The sequence below is a fragment of the Miscanthus floridulus genome, chromosome 5 (assembly GCF_019320115.1).
Source record: "Miscanthus floridulus cultivar M001 chromosome 5, ASM1932011v1, whole genome shotgun sequence".
Classification (NCBI taxonomy): Eukaryota; Viridiplantae; Streptophyta; class Magnoliopsida; order Poales; family Poaceae; genus Miscanthus; species Miscanthus floridulus.
Window position 1 is genome coordinate 141,131,996 of NC_089584.1, and position 13,530 is coordinate 141,145,525.

Sequence of the window (13,530 nt, forward strand, 5' to 3'; positions counted from 1 at the left end):
TAAAATAACGTAAAGAACGACAGAGGAAGTGTCTGCGAGTGTGTGATAACGAAGTCTGGAGCACTGTCTCCTCTCTAGTATGTTGGATTGCTTGCCGCCGTCGCCGGTTCTCTCATTACATAGCGTGTTTTGTCAACAAAATAGAAATGGGGACCCGGTCTTGAGAAAAGAGAGGACATTCTCCCTATCTCTTACGTTCGCCTATTGTGGTGTTGTGGTTGAATCCTAGTCCTGTTGTGCTCAGCCCTGAGCGCGAGTGCCTGACTGCGTCAAACAGCTTTTAGAAATTCCCTGCAGGCCCAGTACCGAAAATAATGGCATCACTAAATTTTATAATAATTTTAGAAAAAATATATAAAAATTCGTGTCAAGTCGACGTGAATAAGTTTAATCACAAATATGGCTAAGCTACACTTAGTTCACAGAAAGACATCGACCTTCGTAATAACTATTTTGGTACCTATATGGATTAAAATAAAAAAAAGTTACTTTATAAAGTTGTAGATACCATCACGGTATCCAATTTTCGTGTAAATTTTATCATCAGACAAGTTTGTACGGACAACAATTAGCTTCTAAAACTATGTTGACCTTGGAGCACGCATCATAGCTCGCTGAATCATAAGTCGAGAAGCATAAGAAAATGACACGTGGCATGCGATAAGTCACCATTAATGCGTGTAGTTGGGGATGAAAATGGACAAAATCATAGAGGATAATGCTTTCTTCATATTCTAATTCATTTTCTTTTGTCGGATTCGTAGCGAAGTGGATGTTAAATAAATTCAGTTGTGAATATAGATTACTCAGTTGGATCGATGTCAGAGCAAAAATGGACTTGAATAATTAGATAAGACATAGTTACGTGTGGTTTTTATTGCGGTGGTTGTCATGTTGTTGCTTTCACCGTATGGCTGGTTTTTTATGTATTTTTATTGTATGATGCTTCTTCTTTATTAATATATATGCCCGATAATTTTCGTGCATGGATAGCTTTTTGAAAAAAGGTGACGCGTGTCTTTTTATGATGAGAATCAATCCATAACCGGAGTCGTAAAGCAATAGCAGAACACATAACTTGTTTTAGTCTTAGCCACCATGTCTCATAATTTGTAAGAGCCAAGATAACTAGACATACATGATACATGTTGTGAAGATGGCTACAAAATAATACTTGTAGGGGGTAGCTAGACTTAGAGCAAAACTAATGATGTAGCCTATTACTGGCCGTATGGATCTTTGCAGTCCATTGATCTCTCAGTCTAGTCATATAGTAGTAACATCTTCATTATTTATACATGGTTTATTTGTCTCTCTTATAAAGTTTCTTGGTTTGTATGCATACAAGCCGACTGTGAACTTACAACTCACTTTTCTCATCTCTCATCTCCCCTCTTATCCACATCAATATATGGCCCACTTACAACTCTTTACAGTACTTGCTTTTAAAACGTTGAACATGTAGACTCTTTAAAGTAGTTGACTATTCTATATAGGCCTTGGACTCTTAGGTGCCGTTCGGCTGGTGCAAAAACGAGCCAGAATTCACTGTTCATGGCTGAAAATCACTGTTTATGCTCTCACAAATTCCTCCAGATTCATCCAGATTCCTCTAAATTCCTCCGAGCGAACAGGGCCTTAAAGCGTTGAACACGTAGACTTTTTAAAATAGTTGACTATTTTATATAGGCCTTGGATAATCCGTATTCATTTGATTTTACCAATTCTATATCCTACTTGCATCTGCATACAAATCAAATTTGGATTAACTGTATCCACACATTTCTCCATGATTATAATTCACACCTTTCTCCATTTTTAAAATTCAAATTCGAATAGGAGAATTATCAATGTCAGTTGCATCCCTAAGATTAACGGTGAGCCCACTATTTCGCCATTTCATATGGAAATTTTAATAAATCTCAAACTAAAACAACGATATTTACATATCACTGTTTCAATTGGCGAGGGAGGTATATTATTTCTGATATTTTGGTTCGAAGAACTATTTCTACAAAAAATAAATTAAAATGAGAAAACGACGCCTTTGTTTGGTGTCCACCTCAAATTGGGCTAAGCAATGCTGTTTGGTCACATAGGGTATATTTGGTTGTATGATCAATCCCTAGCCTAGTTCCCAGGAGCTAATTTTAACACGTTTGGTTAGCCGCAAAGAGCCCCCTTGACTAGGACTAGCCATCCGTGCCCCGATTGAACACTCCCATCGTTCATTCCGTCGGACACATCCTAAGGGAGAACCCGAAAATTCATATTTTTTCATCAGGATCACAAATGAGAGAATAAAGCTTACATCATTCTTAACTATTTCTTACATCACTTTTAATACAATATCAGAGTATAATATTTATTATTATAACAGCGGAATGTAACCATATTATCAGAGTTATGAATAATTTAATATAACAGCGGAATATACACATGTGATCAGAATTACAGCGGAAATAATTATCTATTAATGGCATGATGAAGCATTGATATGTAAACTATGACAACAAATTATAAACTTTTATTTATAAAAACATTTAGTGAGAGTTATAAATAAAAACTATGATCGCAACATAAAGAAAATCCTCTCTGAGCCCATCAGGAGGAATCCACACAAGGGTCAGCCCTAGCATCCACCTGTCACCTGCAACAGGTAGAAATAAAACCCTGAGTACTCAATTATACTCAGCAAGACTTACCCGACAGGAGGAAAGAAAAGACTCCAAGAATATGCAAGGCTATCTGACTTGTGGGTTTATTGCATCTGCAGGAAGCATTACTAAATGTGCGTTCTTATATTTGATTTTTATTAGCAGTGCATTAGTTCATTAACTAACCATTCTATGTAAACACATGTACTACTTTTAAGCCGATGATAAGCAATCAGAGTTCATTTTTTCATCTTTCATCTTTCAGTTTTTACTACGATGCTAGAGTTAAGACAAGTCGTACCGACACGGCGGCGATTCATGAATTAATGTCCCCAGCTGGATACCCTAAAATACACACCCCGCTTGTACCCTAGGCACAAGCAGAACCAACCCACTACCCTCCTGTCACGGGGTTCAGGTCCCCGTCCAAACTAGGAAGCCTCCGCCCCTGAGTCCCGGACTCAGTGCGGTGCAAGGACCTCCTAACCTAAAAACCACCAAGACAGTCAGTCCAAAAAGAGTCAGAACCCATAACAAGAGAGTAACAAGTCTTTCCAGCGCCCATACACAAGTATGTGCTTGGGATAATAAATCTGTGACTTGCCTAGCGTCTTATGCAATGGCCAGTCCTTAATCGACACAGACAGAGAAAGCAGTGTAACCAAGCTATGTCCCGTTGGCCGCACGACACAACCTCTTACACCCACCAATACCTAAACTATATCCCTGCCCGGTTACTATTTTCCTTTCCACCATTTATATTTTCTAAGTGATAATAATATAATAATATATTTCCTATATCTCATGACTGACAGACAATCACTCGATTTCTACCGGAGTCATGTAGCATAGCAATCTACACGATCCTATCATACTAGTAAGACTCATAGGATAAAGATATATTTATGCAAGTGGGTTTCATTCAACTCCTAAAAATTTAATGCACAAATATAATTTAAAGTGCAAAAAAGTAGGGGTTATGCACCGCGCTTGTCTGGGTAAGATTTAATCAGAAGTTAGCTTTCCATTTTGGCGACACGATCCTTGGCACCATCTTTTTAGGTACTCCAGTTGATACCATCGATTCACCGTCGTTGTTCCTATTATGATATGCAATGCAATACAGAGATGATGTAATAGTTAATTAACACGACAACAACAACTCTTAAACAGAGTACATACTGCGACCTAACAAGCTAGCTCTAATAACTAACGTACTAATCTATGTATCAACATCGTCAAGAAAGGCGTCATTTTCCAAATAGTATTTCAGTTATACAAACCCCGTTGTTTCGTTATTTCATTCTATCGATTTAATCTTTATTCGAAATAGGGCATCATTATCTACCAAGCGAACTAATTACTCTGGAGCTATAAAAATTACAGTGAGCAGCTAATAATATTAGTAATTTACTGTAAAAATTTTAGAGCTAACACTATCACCGATTTATCACAAAAATTCCTACAATTTTATATTTTTACAATATTAAATATCTCAATTTAATTATATAGCTTCCAAAAATATTATCAGACTATGTGAACAAAATATACTATCAGATAGATCATAATTTTAGAAACTTAACAAAATTAGTTTTATTATTTTTGGATACCTATACAATTTTATTTTAAATTTACAAATTTACCTTGTAAGCTAAATTAGAAATTGCTCTACAAATTGAAAAGGGCCGGCGCCAAAGTCCTCGGCCCAAAGCGAACCACGCGCACATAGCCCAGGAGGCCAGCGGCCCACGTGGACTATTTAGGCGCGCAGCAAGCTAGACCAACGAACGGCCCAGGCGGGGCGCCGAGCAGGCCAGTCCAGCGCGCGGCGCGGGCAGCCCAGGCACGACGGCCACAGGTCGGCCCAGCACGCGAGCGCAAGCGGCCCAGCAAGCCAGCCCACGCACGGCCTGCCCAACCGACCTGGCAATCTCACAAAAACGACCCTGCGTTTGTCCTTATTTAACCCGAGATCCAGAGCACTATTCAAATGAGTCACGTATTTTGCACCTAGAACCCTGAACAAAAATTCAACTTCGATTCTTACCCTTCTCTTCATCCTCAAAAGCAGAGGACAGACAGGGGAGCACCGATTGGTGGCGGGAACGGCGTATCCCGGCGTGGTGGCTGCGCAACGGCGGCACGTGCGGGGGGAGGAGTGCGTTGCCACGTGGTAGCAACCACGGCTCATCGGGGTGGTTGCGGGGCACGGCGGTTGGCGAAGCAAGCTCCTTGGCACCGGTGGCCATGGTGTGCGCTGACTCGTCGAGGCTAGCGGCAGGAGGCGAGCAGCTGTGGTCAGCCGGCGGCTAGGCAGTTGCGCCCAGCGCGGACGACGGTGGAGGAGGAGCCGTGGAGCAACAGGGCAGCACTGCGGGCACGGGCGCGGCCAAGGAGCAGCGGGCCTAGCGTAGGATGGGGGGTACGTGTGCGCTCGCGCGGGGAAGGGCCGGCACCGGACGCCATGGTATGACTGTAGTGGCGGTGATGGCGCTGCGGTTCCGGCGCTAAGGGGACACAATGGGGCTGGGGAAAGAGCGCGGAAGGGACGGTGCTCCAGCACGACCGTGGGACCTGTGCGCTCACGCGCGCATGTGAAGGGAAACGACGGGCGGGCGGCGCGTGGGGCGTCGGCGGGCTCGGCCCTAGGCGGGTGCTGCAGGGCAGCGGCAATGGAGGGGAAGAGGCACGACAACACGACCCAGGTGCGCTCGTGAGGGACCGGCGGCGGACGGCTTGGCCACGGAGACGTTGGTGACGTCCGGGCGAGGCTACGCTGGTGGAGGAGCGTGGCGGGGCGCCTTGGAGGGCACGAATTGTGGCTCCAGAACAAGGAAAAGGGAGGCGGGGTTACGGAGCTTGCGCGCAAGCGCACGCACACGCGAAGGGGCAGCGGTGATGCGGTGAACGACAGCGTGGGGGAGAAGCAGGGCGAAGATGCATGTGGCGCCGTGGAGCTACGGCATGCGGAAGAGGTGCCTGGGAGGGCAACGCCGCGGAGCAGCGGGTCCGGCGCGGGCCACGGGGCTCGCGCGCGCACGAGGCAGGATGGGGGAAAGGGACCGGTGACGTCGGTGCTAGGCAAGCAGCGGAGAGGAGCTGAGTGAGAGAGCAAGCGAGCAGGGCGGGGGCGCCTCCCTACGGCAGCAGAAAAAAGGGAGGAGGAGCATCGCTGGGGGAAACTGACGACGGCGGACATAACCAAAGCTGGTGCTCGACTCGAAAGAGAAATCAGAGACAGAGACAGACAGGGGCAGGGAAAAGCGACACAAGCATTAAAGACAGGCTCAGTGGTGGCAATCAAACCAGCATACACGGCGACGGGGCCGACACCGCGGCGCGACGCTAATAAACCAGAGCTGATTGATTTCGAGCAAGGGGAACGTACCACCGATGTCTCGCGACAACACAGGGCAGGGAGACGTCCCGTCCTCGCTGTGGACGAACCACCGATTGAACGCAACAGCAGAGGACGCGGGTAGGCGCGAGGTAGGTAAAACGAGTGGCCAGCGGCATTTTCGTTTTTGTTTTTGTTTCATTCCTATTTATTTTTGTTTCGTTCCTATTTATTTTTAACTAACAAACATCACACTGACACTCGAACAAGCATACCAACATATTCACTATGTTCATACCTTACTAATAATATAATTTTTCCTGTTTATAATTTATATTATTCTAACTTCCAATTTTTTGTCAGTTTACTAATTTAGACAATTAGTAATATCTAGGCAATATATATATCGTTCTATTTATTAATGGCTTTTTTATTTATAAAAGTTGTTTTTTATGCTTAATCTAATAGAACAAACCGTTCGATATCTATTGGCTAGAATTGTTGCCCGATATTCCTAAATATCTTTACGCACTGAGTAACTTAACTTGGACATGTATTTGAGTCCCCAAAACTGAGTCATACAGGATTCGCTTAACATTTCAAGTATGTTTTAAATAAAAAATCCGAGAAACTCGTTTCAAAAATTTTACTTAGACCTAAATCATGGTGCTAAACAAGATTGTAACACCAGAGTTACACGACTAGGCGGAGAATGAGCGTTGCCGCAAGGGGAAGACGCCGGTCGTGAACGATGAAGACGACGCGTGCGTAGCGGTCACTCGCCGGCCTCTTGCTGGATCCGGACTTGGCAAGCTCCTGAACCATTCAGAACGAAGCCCATGGAGCCACGAACGAAACCCAAGAAGCCAAAGAAACCACGAACGAAACCCAAGAACAAGTGTCGTGCGTCGTGAGTGGTAGGCTGCGGACCACTGTGGTGATGGCTGCCGCTCTGTGCTCACTGCCTCTGGGCTACCCTCATGCTCGCCATGCTCGCCGTGGTGATGCCCACCGTCCTCGGCGTGGTGATGGCTGCCGCGCCGTGCTCATCCTACTGCTCACCAAGGATGAGCACCACATGTTCGATGCTCAAAAGGGGTAACCGATTCTGCGCGAAACAAACCAGGCAACCAAATAGAGCCATTTGCTAGCCATGCTTCGACAATACAAGAAATCAAACAACTAGCGATTGCTTGTTGGAAACAGGGTAAAGCTTCCCAGGCTTAGATTATAGCCATGCTGCTAGAACTAAGCTTCCGAGGATCGTAGCCACACTAGAAATAGGCCATGAAACCAAATGCACACGTAGACCCCACAAAACAAAGACCCATAACTTGGGCCCATTCACCGTAAGGCACAGTCCGAGAGGGGCACTAGCGGAGACCGGGATCACGACGATTCGCGCGTGTGGCGACGGTGGCGGCGACCGATCGGCGTGACGGCGTGTGGGCGCTGGGTAGGACGAGGAGGGAGGTGGTTCAGGGCCGCCGGGGCGTACGTCGGTGCTCCACCACGAGCGTGTCGATCAGGGGAAGCCGACGCACGACGCGCGACGCGGCAAGGGCACGACGAGGCCAGTGCGCGGCGCCTGTGTCCCATCAGGTCCTATGCTCACCACCAGGCTCCTAGTTCTAGGTGGGCGGCACTACCAAGTTGTCAACAGTGTACATCATCGACTAGGAAGAGAAGCGTCGTCGTGGTGATGGCGGGCGACGGAGAGGGAGCCGCGAGCTCCACCGCCGATGAGCGGCAGGGCGTGCCCTTCGCTCTGGGCGGCCCGGTGTTCGTGTTGGATTTATTATGGGCTACGCCCATTTATATATTTAATAAATCAATAACTCTATGGCTTGTAATTGTGGGTATTATTATTTATACCGGATTGGAAGTTAAAAAGATGTTGACTCAACTTAAATGATTGGAATTAATCCGTCTAATTTGAGAAGTTGAGAAACGGACAAAGGCGTGCCACGCGCACGCGCGCCGCCGCCGCCGGCCGGGCCGGGCTCGGGCTCAGGGCGTGTTAACTTTTTAGCACCCACTAACCATGGGAGTTTCAACTAAAAGCCGGCCTGACTCCTGATCTCCCAGGGTCTCTCTGTCTTCCCAGCGCATGCCTCTCCGATTTCCCTGCGAGTCTTCCAACTCCAGTTAAAGAGAGAACACACGCATTTCGGAAGATTGATTCAGTTGCTTGATGGCTTTCCTCATCTCATAACTCTGCGCGCACGGAGGAGCGAGAGGGCAGGTGCCTCCGAAGCCCTTGTCGTTTGGGACCTTGCACAGGGGATCGATAATCAGGTTTTTGGGGAGCGTCTACGTGACTGCCCGAAGAGCCGCCGTCACCAGTCACCATACGTCGTCTTCTTCCTAATCGCTGACGGAGGGAACACCTTCTTCTTCTATGGCATGTCGAGGGAAGTTGCTGGAACTTTAGAATTGCGGATGGGAGGGTATGATCATTTCATGTTCTCTCTGTTTTACGTTCTACATGTTTCAGTAGTTCATCAGTTTATTTCATATGTTCAGTCATGTCAGTTCATAAGATATCTTATGTCTGTTCCTGCTAGATATATGCTCTACGTATGTGTTTCCTGTTTATAGTCCTGTTATTTCATATGTAGCTTTATGCTTGTTGCAGATATGAAATATATATTTTTCCATGTGTTTCTCTTTGTTATGTTTCATGATCTTCATATGTTTCACATGATATATGATCTAGCATGTATTTTTATCATGGATATAATCGATATCATGATTTTAATGATTAATAATTCTTTATATGTCATCATCATGCTGTTAATTTATGTAATTAAAATGACATGGAAATTGCCTATTATCCTAACAATCTAAAAACCTAATTTTAGGCATTTTTCTGTCAGAGGTTTTGCTGTTGTGTTAAAGCCTGATCCTTTTGATGGTAAAAACTTCTTGATTTGAAGAGCTAAGATGGAATTGTGGCTCACCGCAATGTCATGTTATCATATCTCTGATGGCAAACCTACTAACTTGCCTCCTGAGGATGAGGCTAAGTTTAAGGCTGATGACAACCTCTTTTGAGGTACAGTGATTAGCGCACTTGATCCAAAATTCCAGAAAAGCTATATCATCCTTCCTACAGGGAAAGAGCTATGGGATGCACTTGTGGGAAAGTTTGGAGTTACCGATGCTGGTAGCGAGCTGTACCTCATGGAGCAGCTGTATGACTACAAGGTGGTTGAGAACCGATCTGTAGTGGAACAGGCTCATGAGATTCAGGCACTAGCTAAGGAATTTGAACTCTTTCCATGTGTCTTACCTAACAAGTTTGTGGTTGGCGGTATAATCGCCAAGTTACCACCTTCTTGGAAGGACTTTGCTACCTCACTCAAACATAAGAGACAGGAGTTCAATGTTGAAGAGCTCATTGGTACTCTTGATGTTGAGGAGAGAGCGAGAGCAAAAGACAATGGAAAGAGTGTTGAGACCTCTACTGCTAATGTGGTACAGAAGAGAAACTCTAGATTCCGCAAGTATAAAAAGAAGAAAAACCAGAACAAGCAAGAGAACACAACTAAGCCTGTTTAAATAGCACAGTTTAAAAAGAAGAACAACAACAAGAGAGATGGAGGCTGCTTTGTTTGTGGTAGTGAACAGCACTAGGCAAGTGAGTGCCCTGAGCGCAAGTTCAAGCAGGAAAAGAAATCAGCAAATGTTGTCACTACTGATACTGGAGAAGGAGCATCTAGGTATGGTAATTCTTTACCATTTGTTCTTTCAGTATGTAATTCACCTGAGTGGTGGATGGATAGTGGTGCAAATATTCATGTGTGTGCTGATGTTTCTCTGTTTTCTTCCTACTAGGTCGAGAGGTCTGGCGCCTTGTTGATGGGAAATGGGTCGTGTGCTCATGTTCTTAGTGTTGGTACGGTCATTCTGAAGTTTACTTTGGGAAAGACGGTGCCATTAAAGAGCGTGCAACATGTGCCTTCTATCAAGAAGAATCTTGTTAGTGCGTCTATGCTATGTCGAGATGGCTACAAAATTGTTCTAGAGTCGAATAAATGTGTTGTGTCGAAACATGGTTCCTTTGTTGGTAAAGGATATGATTGCAGAGGCTTGTTCCGCTTTATCACTGCATGATGTGTGTAATAAAATGGTGAATTATGTTAATATTTCTGATGAGTCGGATTTATGGCATTCATGTTTCTGTCATGAAAGTTTTGACTGTCTTATGCGGTTAGCAAATCTAAATTTAATTCCTAAATTCAATTTGGTCAAAAAGTCTAAGTGCCATGTATGTGTTGAATCAAAACAACCCCACAAGCCTCACAAGGCTGCTGAGGCGAGGAATTTAGCACCTCTAGAACTTGTCCATTCTGATTTATGCGAAATGAATGGAATTTTGACTAAAGGCAGTAAAAGATACTTCCTCACGTTTATAGATGACTCCACCAGGTTTTGCTATGTGTATCTCTTAAAAACAAAAGATGAAGCGTTTAATTATTTTAAGACCTATAAAGCTGAAGTTGAGAATCAACTTGAGAGGAAAATAAAGTGGTTAAGGTCCGATCGAGGTGGAGAATATTTCTCTAATGTTTTCGATGAGTTCTGTGTGGAACATGGTATTGTTCATGAGAGGACACCGCTATTCTCACCACAATCCAATGGGATTGCTGAAAGGAAAAACCGCACTCTAATAGAGTTAGTGAATGCCATGTTGAGTACAGCGGGATTATCCAAGGAATGGTGGGGTGAGGCGATTTTGATAGCATGTCATGTCCTGAACAGAGTTCCAACAAAGAACAAAGAGATCACACCATTTGAGGAATGGAAAAAGAGAAGATTAAATCTCTCATATTTGCACACTTAGGGTTGCTTGGCTAAAGTAAATGTGCCAATCAACAAAAAGTGTAAACTTGGGCCTAAAACTGTTGATTGTATTTTCCTTGGCTATGCCTTTCATAGCATTGGGTATAGGTTCTTAATTATAAAGTCTGAAGTTCCTGATATGTATGTTGATACAATCATAGAATCCAGAGACGCTACATTCTTTGAGAATGAATTCCTAATGAAGAATACACCTAGTGAAACAAGTCATGAGACTAATTCCCCATGAACATGAACTGTCTATTCTAGTAGATCATGCTGAAGAATCTCATGTATACATCCCTAAGGAGGATGACACTATAGTCACTCGAAAGAGTAAGAGACAGAGGGTTGCAAAATTCTTTAGTGATGACTATTTAGTGTACCTTGTGGAAGACATACCAACCACCATTAGAGAGGCATATTCTTCTCCTGATGCTGACTTGTGGAAGGAAGCAGTAAGGAGTGAGATGGATTCTATTATATCTAATGGAACTTGGGAGGTCGTTGACCGTCCTTATGGGTGTCAACCTATAGGTTGCAAATGGATTTTTAAGAAAAAACTTAGGCCTGATGGTACAATTGAGAGGTACAAGGCAAGGCTTGTGGCCAAATGATATACCCAAAAAGAGGGTGAAGATTTCTTTGACACCTATTCACCAGTTGCTCGATTGACTACAATTTGCATCTTAATTGCCGTGGCTGCCTCTTATGGTCTTATCATTCATCAGATGAATGTTAAGACAGCTTTTCTGAATGGAGAGTTAGAAGAGGAGACCTATATGGATCAGCTAGAAGGGTTCATTGCGAATGGTCAAGAGAACAAGGTGTGTAGGTTGTTAAAATCATTATATGGCCTAAAACAAGCACCTAAGCAATGGCATGAAAGGTTTGATAATACTTTAACATCTAACGGTTTCTTTATGAATGAAGCTGACACGTGTGTGTATTATCGATATGGTGGGGGTGAAGCTGTTATGCTGTGCCTATATGTTGATGACATCCTGATCTTTGGATCAAATCTCAATGTGATTAAGGAAGTAAAGAAACTTCTGTCGAGCAATTTTGAAATGAAAAATTTGGGAGAAGCTAATGTTATTTTAAACATCAAGCTTATTAAAGAAGGTGATGGTGGGGTAACTCTGTTACAATCCTACTATGTGGAAAAGGTATTAAGTCGCTTTGGTTTTAGTGACTGTGATCCTGCTCCCACGCCTTATGATCCTAGCGTGCTATTAAGGAAAAATCAAAGAATAGCTAGGGATCAACTAACATACTCTCAGATCATTGGCTCACTCATGTAACTTGCAAGTGCGACAAGGCCTGACATCTCATATGCTGTGAGCAAGCTGAGCCGGTTTGTGTCAAACTCGGGAGATGATCACTGGCGTGCTCTTGAGAGAGTGTTGCGTTATCTGAAAGGTACTATGACTTATGGTATTCATTATACCGGACATCCAAAAGTGTTGGAAGGCTATTGTGATGCCAACTGGATTTCTGATGCTGATGAGCTTTATGCCACGAGTGGATATGTGTTTCTGCTTGGAGGTGAAGCTGTTTCCTGGAAGTCTTGCAAGCAGACTATCTTAACGAAGTCTACAATAGAAGCAGAACTCACTGCATTGGACACTGCTGGAGCTGAGGCCAAGTGGCTTCGTGATTTCCTGTTGGATTTACCGATAGTTGAAAAACCGATACCGGCTATCTCAATGAACTGTGACAACCAGACTGTGATCACAAAGGTCAATAGTTCCAGGAATAATATGAAGTCCACAAGGCATGTTCAAAGAAGATTAAAGACTGTCAGAAAGTTGAAAACCTCCGGAGTTATAACGTTGTACTATGTCCACACGTCGAATAATCTGGCAGATCAATTCACTAAGGGACTGTCACGAAATATGATAGAAAGTGCATCGAGAGAGATGGGTATGAGACCCATGTGAAAGTCTACTATAGTGGTAACCTGCTCTATGTGATCGGAGATCCCGTGAAGTAGAGTGGTGAAACAAGCTATAAGTAGATTGAGAGGAAAGTTCCCTACGAACCTATCTCTGATGCATATCTTTCTTTCTGTAAGGCAGGATGGTATTTACCTTAATGTATTTCGAGAGTCTTATAAAGATGAGATGTTGTCCTACAGAATATCTTTTGAGAAGTACACCTATATGAGTCAGACTGCTAGTCATAGTCTATGGGATCTGGGTTATCCCTAAACACTCATGAAAGGCATAGAAGTGTGACTTATATGCTTCAAACAGCGGGGATGCTTGTTGCAACCTAGTACCAGCGAAGGATTTGAGTGAATCTCACCTCACACAAAACTGTCAATTCAAGGTATAGTCCATTGTTCAGTTGTGACTGAGTGAAACTCTTATTCTAGGTAGATGTTCAACTTAACAGTCTCCATCAAAACACTAGTATATCAAAGAATTGTGATTCTGGAACTATACAGTTACAAACCCTAGAGTTTGGTGGGGATTATTAGATTTATTATGGGCTAGGCCCATTTATATATTTAATAAATCAATAACTCTATGGCTTGTAATTGTGGGTATTATTATTTGTACCGGATTGGAAGTTAAAAGGACGTTGACTCAACTTAAATGATTGAAATTAATCCGTCTAATTTGAGAGGTTGAGAAACGGACAAAAGTGTGCCACACGTGCGCGCGCGCCGCCGCCGCCGCCGGT